Source organism: Leucoraja erinacea, chromosome 11 (genome assembly GCF_028641065.1).
Source record: "Leucoraja erinacea ecotype New England chromosome 11, Leri_hhj_1, whole genome shotgun sequence".
NCBI lineage: Eukaryota > Metazoa > Chordata > Chondrichthyes > Rajiformes > Rajidae > Leucoraja > Leucoraja erinaceus.
Window position 1 is genome coordinate 4538921 of NC_073387.1, and position 8782 is coordinate 4547702.

The window sequence follows — 8782 nt, forward strand, 5'->3', positions numbered from 1 at the left end:
ACAATGCTGGAATAACTTAGCAGACCAGGCAGCATCTGAAGGGTGAAGGGTCTTGATCCAAAACATCACCCATTCCTTCTATCCAGACATGCTGCCTGTCCCGCTGAGCTACTCCAACATATTGTGTCTATCTTCAGTGTAAATCTGCATCTGCAGTTACTTCCTACACTTGTGCTTTAAAGTGATCAGCAACAGGATGGCATCTCCATGTGAGGGATTTTGAAGATGCTGAGATTTGCCCACATTTCCTCGCACATTTAACCGGGCGGGACTTACACTTATGTGTGATCTGTAAGAGAAATCAAAATCTTCTTTCATAATGCCAGAACTGGCTGCCGACCCAAGTACATAGACTCCACTTCCATCCGAATCATAGAGTGATACAGCGTGGAAACAGGCCCTTCAGCCCAACCTGCCCATACAGGCCAACATATCCCAGCTACACTGGTCCCACCTGCCTGTGTTTGGCTCATATCGCTCCAAACCTGTCCTATCCATGTACCTGTCCATTTCTTAAACATTGGGATAGTCCCAGCCTCAACTGCCTCCTCTGGCAGCTTGTTCCATACTCCCACCACCCCTGTGAAAAAGTTAACCCTCAGATTCCTTTTAAATCTTTTCCTGTTCACCTTACAACTATTCAGTCTGAAGAAGGGTTTCGGCCCGAAAGGTTGCCTATTTCCTTTGCTCCATAGATGCTGCTGCACCCGCTGAGTTTCTCCAGCCTTTTTGTGTGCCACCATACAACTATTGTTTGTTTTGTGAGTATATGTGTTTGTGTGTAGCTATGTAAACTGTATGTGTGTGTGTGTGTGAGTAAGTGTATATATACACACACTGAACTTTTTTTTCTCTCATTTATCATATTGTTTACAGTAAACTGTGTTTACATATTCTGTTGTGCTGCATTGCAGTAAGTAAGAATTTCATTGATCTATCTGGGACACATGACAATAAAACACTCTTAAACCTATGTCCTTTGGTCGTCAACTCACATTCTTTGAGCACGAGACTCCGTGCATCTATCGATCCATTCATCTCATGATTTTATACACCTCTATAAGATCACCCCTTTTCCTTCAGCGCTCCAATGAGTAGAGTCCCAGCCTACTCAACCTCCCCCTTTAGCTCACACCCTCTTGTCCTGGCTTCATCAAAGGTCAAAGGTCAAAGGTCAAAAACTTTATTTGCCATTTGTGCTTACACACATAGGAACTCTTGTGCGGTTGTTCAGAGAGTCAAGTCAAGTTAAAAAGACACACAGAAGACACATAATCTATAAAAACATATACTTCTCTAGAACTAAAAAAGAAAGAAAATGCCTAAAACCCTATATAAAGGGGAAAGTGAGAGCATTGTAAATTACACAAACCCTATATAAAAAAGTGTCGATTGCATCGTAAATTGCACAGGCCCAGGAGACAATATAATATAATATAATATGATGTGCTATGAGGTAGGTCAGGACATCAGTTCATTTTGTTTTGGCCAAGAGTCTCACTGTGGCAGGGAAGAAGCTCTTAAAAAAGCGTGTTCTGTTTGTGACGATGCTGTCCGCTCGTCTGTGCCTGAGGTTGTATGTGCAGTTTTTGTGTTTGAGCAGGGAGTGAGCTGGATGTAGTGTGTCTCTGATGATTCTCTCTGGTCTTTTTTGACAGCGCTGTGTATAGATTGTGTCCATGGAGGGGAGTTTCGTTCTGATAATCCTCTCTGCAGTCTTTATGACTCTTTGCAGAGCCTTCCTCTCTGTCTGTGTGGTGTTTCCATACCACACCGTGATGCCTGTGGTGAGGATGCTCTCTATCAGTCCTTTGTAGACCTGGGTGAGAGGGCGACAGTGCAGACCAGCTTTTCTGAGCAGCCTGATGAAGTACAGTCTCTGCTGGGCTTTTTTCACTGTGGCAGCAGTGTTCAAAGTCCAGTTCAGATCTGATGTTACTTGTAATCCCAGGTATCCTCGTAAATCTTCTCTGCGCCCTTTCCAGCTTGATAACGTATTTCCTATAACATGATGCCCAGAACTGAATACTAATTCTGGAAGTAATAGGTGTCGCTATCGATCAGCTGCCCTCCCCGTTTGTGCTCCCACATCCCAGAAGGAAAAACGCCAGTCCCAGCCAAGTCATCGTGCAAAGAAGACCTCCCATGAGCCGAGGTAAGGAGGGGAGCAGATGGAAGGGGCTGCAGGCGCAGCGGGTGTTTCGACTCAGTCTACACTTGAATAATCTTCTTTCCCCTCACCCCATCTCCACTACCGCAGGCTCCAAAACTTGGCCGCTTATAAAAGTGTTGTCAGTGAAAGCTGTCAACAGATTCAGTCCATCCACAGAGAGGGAGGGTGGTCCCAGGCAGTGAAAAGGAAGCTGGCAGGAGGTGATAGCGAACCGCTGGAGTCCCTGAAACCCCCCACAGCCTGCTCCGGTTCTGCTTTTCAATTATCAGATCGGCTTTTGCTATTGTTCGGTTGGTTTTGGAGACTTGGTGGTGAGCAGCACTAACTACTTCACACGCAGCAGTGGCTCTTGCAAACGCTGGCAGCGTGGAACCAATCACGAAGACTGAGAACCAGGAACTGGACACAATGTGTTGTTGGATACACACGGTACAAGCTGTCGGGCTCAGTTCTGGCAACCCACAGCATGGGAGATGGGAAAATGCTTCATCTGAGGCGTGAACATGAAGTCAGGCACTGTGGTCCACAATGCAGGTGGGCATGGTGCTGTTGCTAGCCAAGTGCCACTCGTCTTGGCACAGAGAGAACCGCTTTGGGTTGTAACAGCAAAGGAAGGCAAATGGAGTGAGAGATAGTGAGCAGAGAGCAGAGGAGAAAGCGAGCAAGCAGGGAGCAGGATGAGTAGAGGGGAGAGGGAAAAGAGGGTGGATCAAGGGGGGAGGAGGAAAAAAATGAGCTAAGGAGAGCAAGAGCAAGCAAGGTGGGGGGCAGAAAAAGAGCAAGCACAGAGGGGTGGAAAGAGTGTGAACTGGGGACAAGGCAGAAGGGGAGGAGAATGGGAGCAAGTGAAGAAGAGAAAGGGAGAGTGTAGTAGGGGGAGAACTAGAGTGAACAGAGAGGGGAAAAGAAAAAAACAAGGAGAGAGGACAGAGGGAGAGTAAATATCAAAAGAAAAGAATGAAGAGAGGACAGCAGGAGTGAGCAGAGAAGATACGAACTGAGTGACAGAATGTGTGAGCAGGGAGAAAGGAAAGATCAAGCAAGGGAGACTGAAAGAGAGAAACAGTTCAGTTTCAGTTTAGTTTATTGTCACGTGTACAGAGCTACAGTGAAAAGCTTTAGTTGCATGCTAACCAGTCAGCAGAAAGACAATACATGATTACAATCAATTAATTTACAGTGTATAGATACATGAGAAGGGAATAACATTGAGTGCAAGGTAAAGCCAGCAAAGTCCAGTCAAGGATAGTCCAAGGGACATCAAGGAGGTATACAGTTGTTCAGGACTGTTCCCTGGTTGTGGTAGGATGATTCAGTTGCCTGATAACAGCTGGGAAGAAACTGTCCCTGAATCTGGAGGTGTGCGTTTTCACACTTCTATACCTTTTGCCTGATGGAAGAGGGGAGAAGAGGGAGTGGCCAGGGTGCGACCCATCCTTGATTGTGCTGCTGGCCTTGCTGAGGCAGCGTGAGGTATAAATGGAATCGATAGAAGGGAGGTTGGTTTGTGTGATGGTCTGGGCTGCGTCCACAATTGCTGCAATTTTTTACCGTCCTGGATGAAGCTGTTCCCAAACCAGGCTGTGATGCATTCTGTTAAAATGCTTTCCAAGGCGCATCTGTAGAAGGTGGTGAGAGTTGTAGGGGACATGGCAAACTTCCTAAGCCTTCTAAGGAAGTGGAGGCGTTGGTGTGCTTTCTTGGTTGTAGCTTCAATATGGGTGGTCCAGGAGAAGTTGTCGGTGAAATTGACGACGAGCCAACCATCTTTACTTCGGCACCGTCTATGCAAACTGGGGTATGTGTACAACTCCGCTTCCAAAGTCGATCACCAGCTCCTTTGTCTTGCTGACGTTGAGAGAAAGGTCGTTGTCTTGACACCAGGACACGAGGTTCTCAATCTCCTTCCGACTCATCATTATTTGATACCCAGTCCACAATGGTGGTGTTGTCTGACGATTTGAAAATTGAATTAGATTTGTACCGGGCTGCGCAGTCGTGGGTACACAAGGGGGTAAAGAAGGGGGCTGAGAGCGCATTCTTGCGGAGCGTTGAGGATTAGCGTGGGGGATGATTTGCCTCCTATCCTCACTGATTGGGGTCTGTTGGTCAGAAAGTCGAGGATCCAGTTGCAGAGACGAGTGCTGACTCCAAGTCCCGTTGGTTTGGTGACGAGCTTGGATGGGATAATGGTGTTAAAGCAGAGCTGTAGTGTATGAATAGGAGTCTGATGTAGGTGTCTCTCTTCTCCAGGTTTTCCAGGGATGAGTGCAGGGTGAGTGCGATGGGATCGTCCGTGGACCGTTTGTGGCGGTAGGTGAACTGCAGTGGGTCAAGGCCGCTGGGTAGACTGGATTTAATGCATTCCATAAATAGCCTTTCAAAACATGCCATGATGGTGGATGTCAAGTTCACTGGATGGTAGTTGTTTCGGCATGAGGCCTTGCTTTTCTTCGGCACTGGGATGACAGTGGTCTTCTTGAAGCAGGTGGGTATTTCAGAACAGAGAATGGAGAGATAAAAGATGTCCGTGAATACTCCCACTAGCTGGTCCGCGCAGCTACTAAGGACTTGGCCAGGATCTCCGTCTGATCCTGTTGCTTTTTGTGGGTACCCTCAGGAAGACCGATCTAACCTCTGCTACAGTCACCCTGGCGAGAGGCACACTGGGGTCTAAAGGGCCAGGGGTCACCACCCTGTTGGCCTTCTGCTCAAAGCAAGCAGAAAAGGAATTGAGTTCATCGGGTAGAGTAGCACGATCACCAATGATGTTGCCTGATCATGCTTTGCAGCCAGGTATCTTATTCAGACCATGCCACATTCTCCTTGTGTCTGAGTGATTATAGTGGGACTCAACTTTGTCCCAGTATTGTGTCTCGGCATCCTCGATAGCTTTGCGGAGATCATATCGGGCATTCTTGTCCTGTTCGGGGTCGAACAACCCAGTTCAGCCAATTGCCTTTGTTCAGCAGGGGGAACATTCCACCAAGGACCAGGTTTGGACAGCTGGAGGCAGCCCGGGATTGGCAGATGCTGGTGGATGTGGACCAACGGCTTACAGTTCCATCAGAGTTAGCCATCACCAACTTGAGGCCTGATCCTGTGCTCTGGTCGAACTCTCAGCGCATGGTGTATTTTGTGGAGCTCACAGTCCCTTGGGAGGATGCTGTGCAGGAAGCCTTCGAAAGAAAGAAGCTGCAATATACAGAGCTTGCAGCGGAGGCAGAACAGCGGGGCTGGAGAGCTAAGATCTGCCCGGTAGAAGTTGGATGTCGAGGATTTGTGGCAACATCTACCTTAAAACTGATGAAGGACCTGGGGATCAGCGGACAAGACCCCACGCCAGGCTATCAAAGAAACATCACGGGTGGTAGAGACATGGGTGGCTCTGGCTGAAGAGGAGAGACCCCATATGGTCTCCCAAATAACCGACTAGACAGATGTAGAGTGGGGTGGTTCTGGGATGCAAGAATGCACTGCTGAGCCTATTGGAGACGTCGTGGGTTCAATCTGTGAAACGTTGATTAAAGTAGGTGCCCACTTGATAACCCCAATGACGTGTCTACCTGGCCTTTCTCAACATTGGAGGAGCATAGGTGAGTGCAGAAGGCTCCCATCACCATTGGGAGTAAGTTGATATTTGGCACTTCGGATTTTTAACATCTTGTCCTGTTTATTTGTAAACAGTATGCAGCGGACCTGGCCTTCACCTGTGAATGTACCTCGCAGTTCATCCATGGTTTCCGGTTGGGGAACACTCAAATTGACTTTGTCGGCACACGGTCATCTACGCAATTGCTGATGGAGTCAATCACCCCATTCCCTAAAGAATGAGGACATTCAGAAGTCCTGGTATGGAACACCTCATCTTGGGGGCAGGTGCAGGGGAAGGGAAAGAGAGGTGAATGAATGGGAAATGAGGGGCTCAGGAATGGGAGAAGAGTTTACAAAGGAGCAGGATAACTGGAGCGGGAGAAATAGGTGCGCACCAGGGTGGGTGGGTGACATGAAAGAGAGAGGGCTTCGGGAGAGATTTACTTAAAATTGGAAAAAAAAATCGATGTATACATTGGGTTGTAAGTTACCCAAGTGGAAAATGAGATGCTGTCCTTTCAGTTTTAGTATGTCCTCTCTCTGGCAGTGGAGGAGGCCAAGGACAGAAAGGTCACAATGTCAATGGGATGAGGAGTTAAAATGGTTCGCAACTGAGGGAACCAGCAGGTCTTGGTAGAGAGAATGGTTGCCTCATCCACACTTGCTCTTGCCCATGTGAAAGGCCACATCACAGGAGATAAGGTTGAATAGGTGCCTGTCAACTTCTGTCTCACCTGAGATGGCTGCTTAGGCCCCTTGTTGGAAATGAATAAGGAGTTGTAGGGACATGGGTTACATTTTCTGCAGTTGCTGGGGCTTGCTGTGAAAATTGGTGGTTAGGAGAAGGGTGGATTTGCCCCTGTGTTTAGGAAACCTTGCATCCTTTGTTCCATATTTATTCACATCTTTATCTATCAAAATGTGATAAAGTCTTTTTTTTTTTTTTTTTTTTTTTTTTTTTTTAAGATGAGAATAATAAAAAGAAGTTAGATAGTAAAGGATAGAAAGATGTGAAATATATAGTGTGTGAAGAAAGAAAACGAGTAAATGAAGAAAGTTGAGAGAGAAAATAGTGAAAATAAAATAAAATAAAAAAGAAAAGGAGATCATTATTTATAATCTTGACCAACCCTCGTCCAGTCCTGAAACAGTTATTTTTTACAATTGTGTTGCACCATATGATTCCAAAAAAACGACAAATGGAGACCAACTCGTTATGAATTGGTCTGATTTATCCATTAGCAGGAATCGCATTTCCTCAAGATGAGCGGTGTCCAACATACTTGCAATAAAATGTGATAAAGTCTGACTATTAAGTTTGATTGGTGCTTGAATCCTGAACTTTATGGAGTTCTAGATTGCTGCTGTCTTTTGCAGAGGTCATAATGTCCTTCCCTAGTGATCTGGGTCCAGTTTTAAGAATGTTTCCTTCGATGTTCTGGATTCCCGCAGCAAACAAACAGAACAGTTGCAGTAAATCACTGTTGCAGCTGAGAGTGAAAAATGGAAAAAAGCTACAGAGAACCAGCGAATGAAGGGGTGCCTCACATTTCTTGAACGTCTAGAAGGTTTTTTGAACTTTGTACAGTGGAGTGCAATGTACAATTAGGAAGGAAAATTCAATGCTAGCATTTACATCAAGAGGACTGGAATACAAAAACAGAGACGTACAGCACTGGTCAGTCCGCATTTGGCACATACTGTGAGCAAATTTGGGTTCCATCTCTGAGGAAGGATGCGCTGGCTCTGGAGAAAGTCCAGGGGAGGTTTACAAGAATAATTCTAGGAATGAGTGGGTTAGCATATGATGAGCGTCTGACAGCATTGGGCCTCTACTCACTGGAGTTTAGAAGGTTGAGGGGGAACCTCATTGAAACTGACAGAATAATGAAAGGCTTAGATAGAGTGGATGTAGAAAGGATGTTTCCACTGGCGGGAGTCTAGGACCAGAGGTCATAGCCTCAGAATTAAAGGGCGCTCTTTGAAAAGGAGGTGAGGAGGAACTTCTTTAGTCCCAGGGTAGTTAATCTGTGGAACTCATTGACACAGAGGGCTGTGGAGGCCAAGTCTGTGGACATATTTAAGGCAAATTATTCATTAGAACGGGTATCAAGGGAGAAGGCAGGAAAATGGGATTAGGAGGCAAAGATCAGCCATGATTGAATGGTGGAGTGGACTCGATGGGCCGAATGGCCTAATTCTGCTCCTATAACTTGTGAACATGGAAATTATATCATCACTATATCAATTATATCACTAATAAAAAAATCTCTTTCACACTTCAAGACACCCAAATTCAGAGTACAAGGTTATTTTTTAATTAAAGTTATGATATACCCTTTAGATCTACCGAGGGAACTTTTACTCGGAGATTTGAGAGAATTTGCCATATTCCAAAAGGAAATATTTTCAAGCCAGCATTATACTGGCACCTTGTGGCTGAGACAAGGCATTGCAAACAGACTTTTCCAAGCACCATCAGTCCACAATAGTATGTCAAACAATCCCTGTTCCAGGCGTACACTGGCTGCATCCCCTAACTCTATCTCCACTTTACAACGCAACGGTATGAATGTTGATTAACCCTGGCTTTCCCTCTCTCTCCATCCCTCCCTCATCCTAGTTCTCCACCAGTTTCACACTCCTCCTGATCACATTTTACTGATTGTATGCCTTGTTTGCCTTCCATCACAGTGAGGAGTTGTTGGAGATTCACTGTGATGGATGTTTGTGTCAATTGTGTTAAGTGTGTGTCTTGGGTTTTTTGTAATGTTAAGACTGTAGAAAATGCAATTTTGTTCAAACCAAGATGTTTGAATGACAATATAAGGCATTCTATTCTATTTTACTTCGGAGTCACGTGAGTGACTACATGAAGAGCCCGTCCAGCACGCATGCGCGACATGAGCGTTCACGCAGTGCAACAGCGACGAACGGGAGTACAGGCGCTCCCGCTACAGCTTAAAAAAGACGGACCGTCAGGTAAGTTTATTCTGAGGTTGTTTTTTCCAAAAA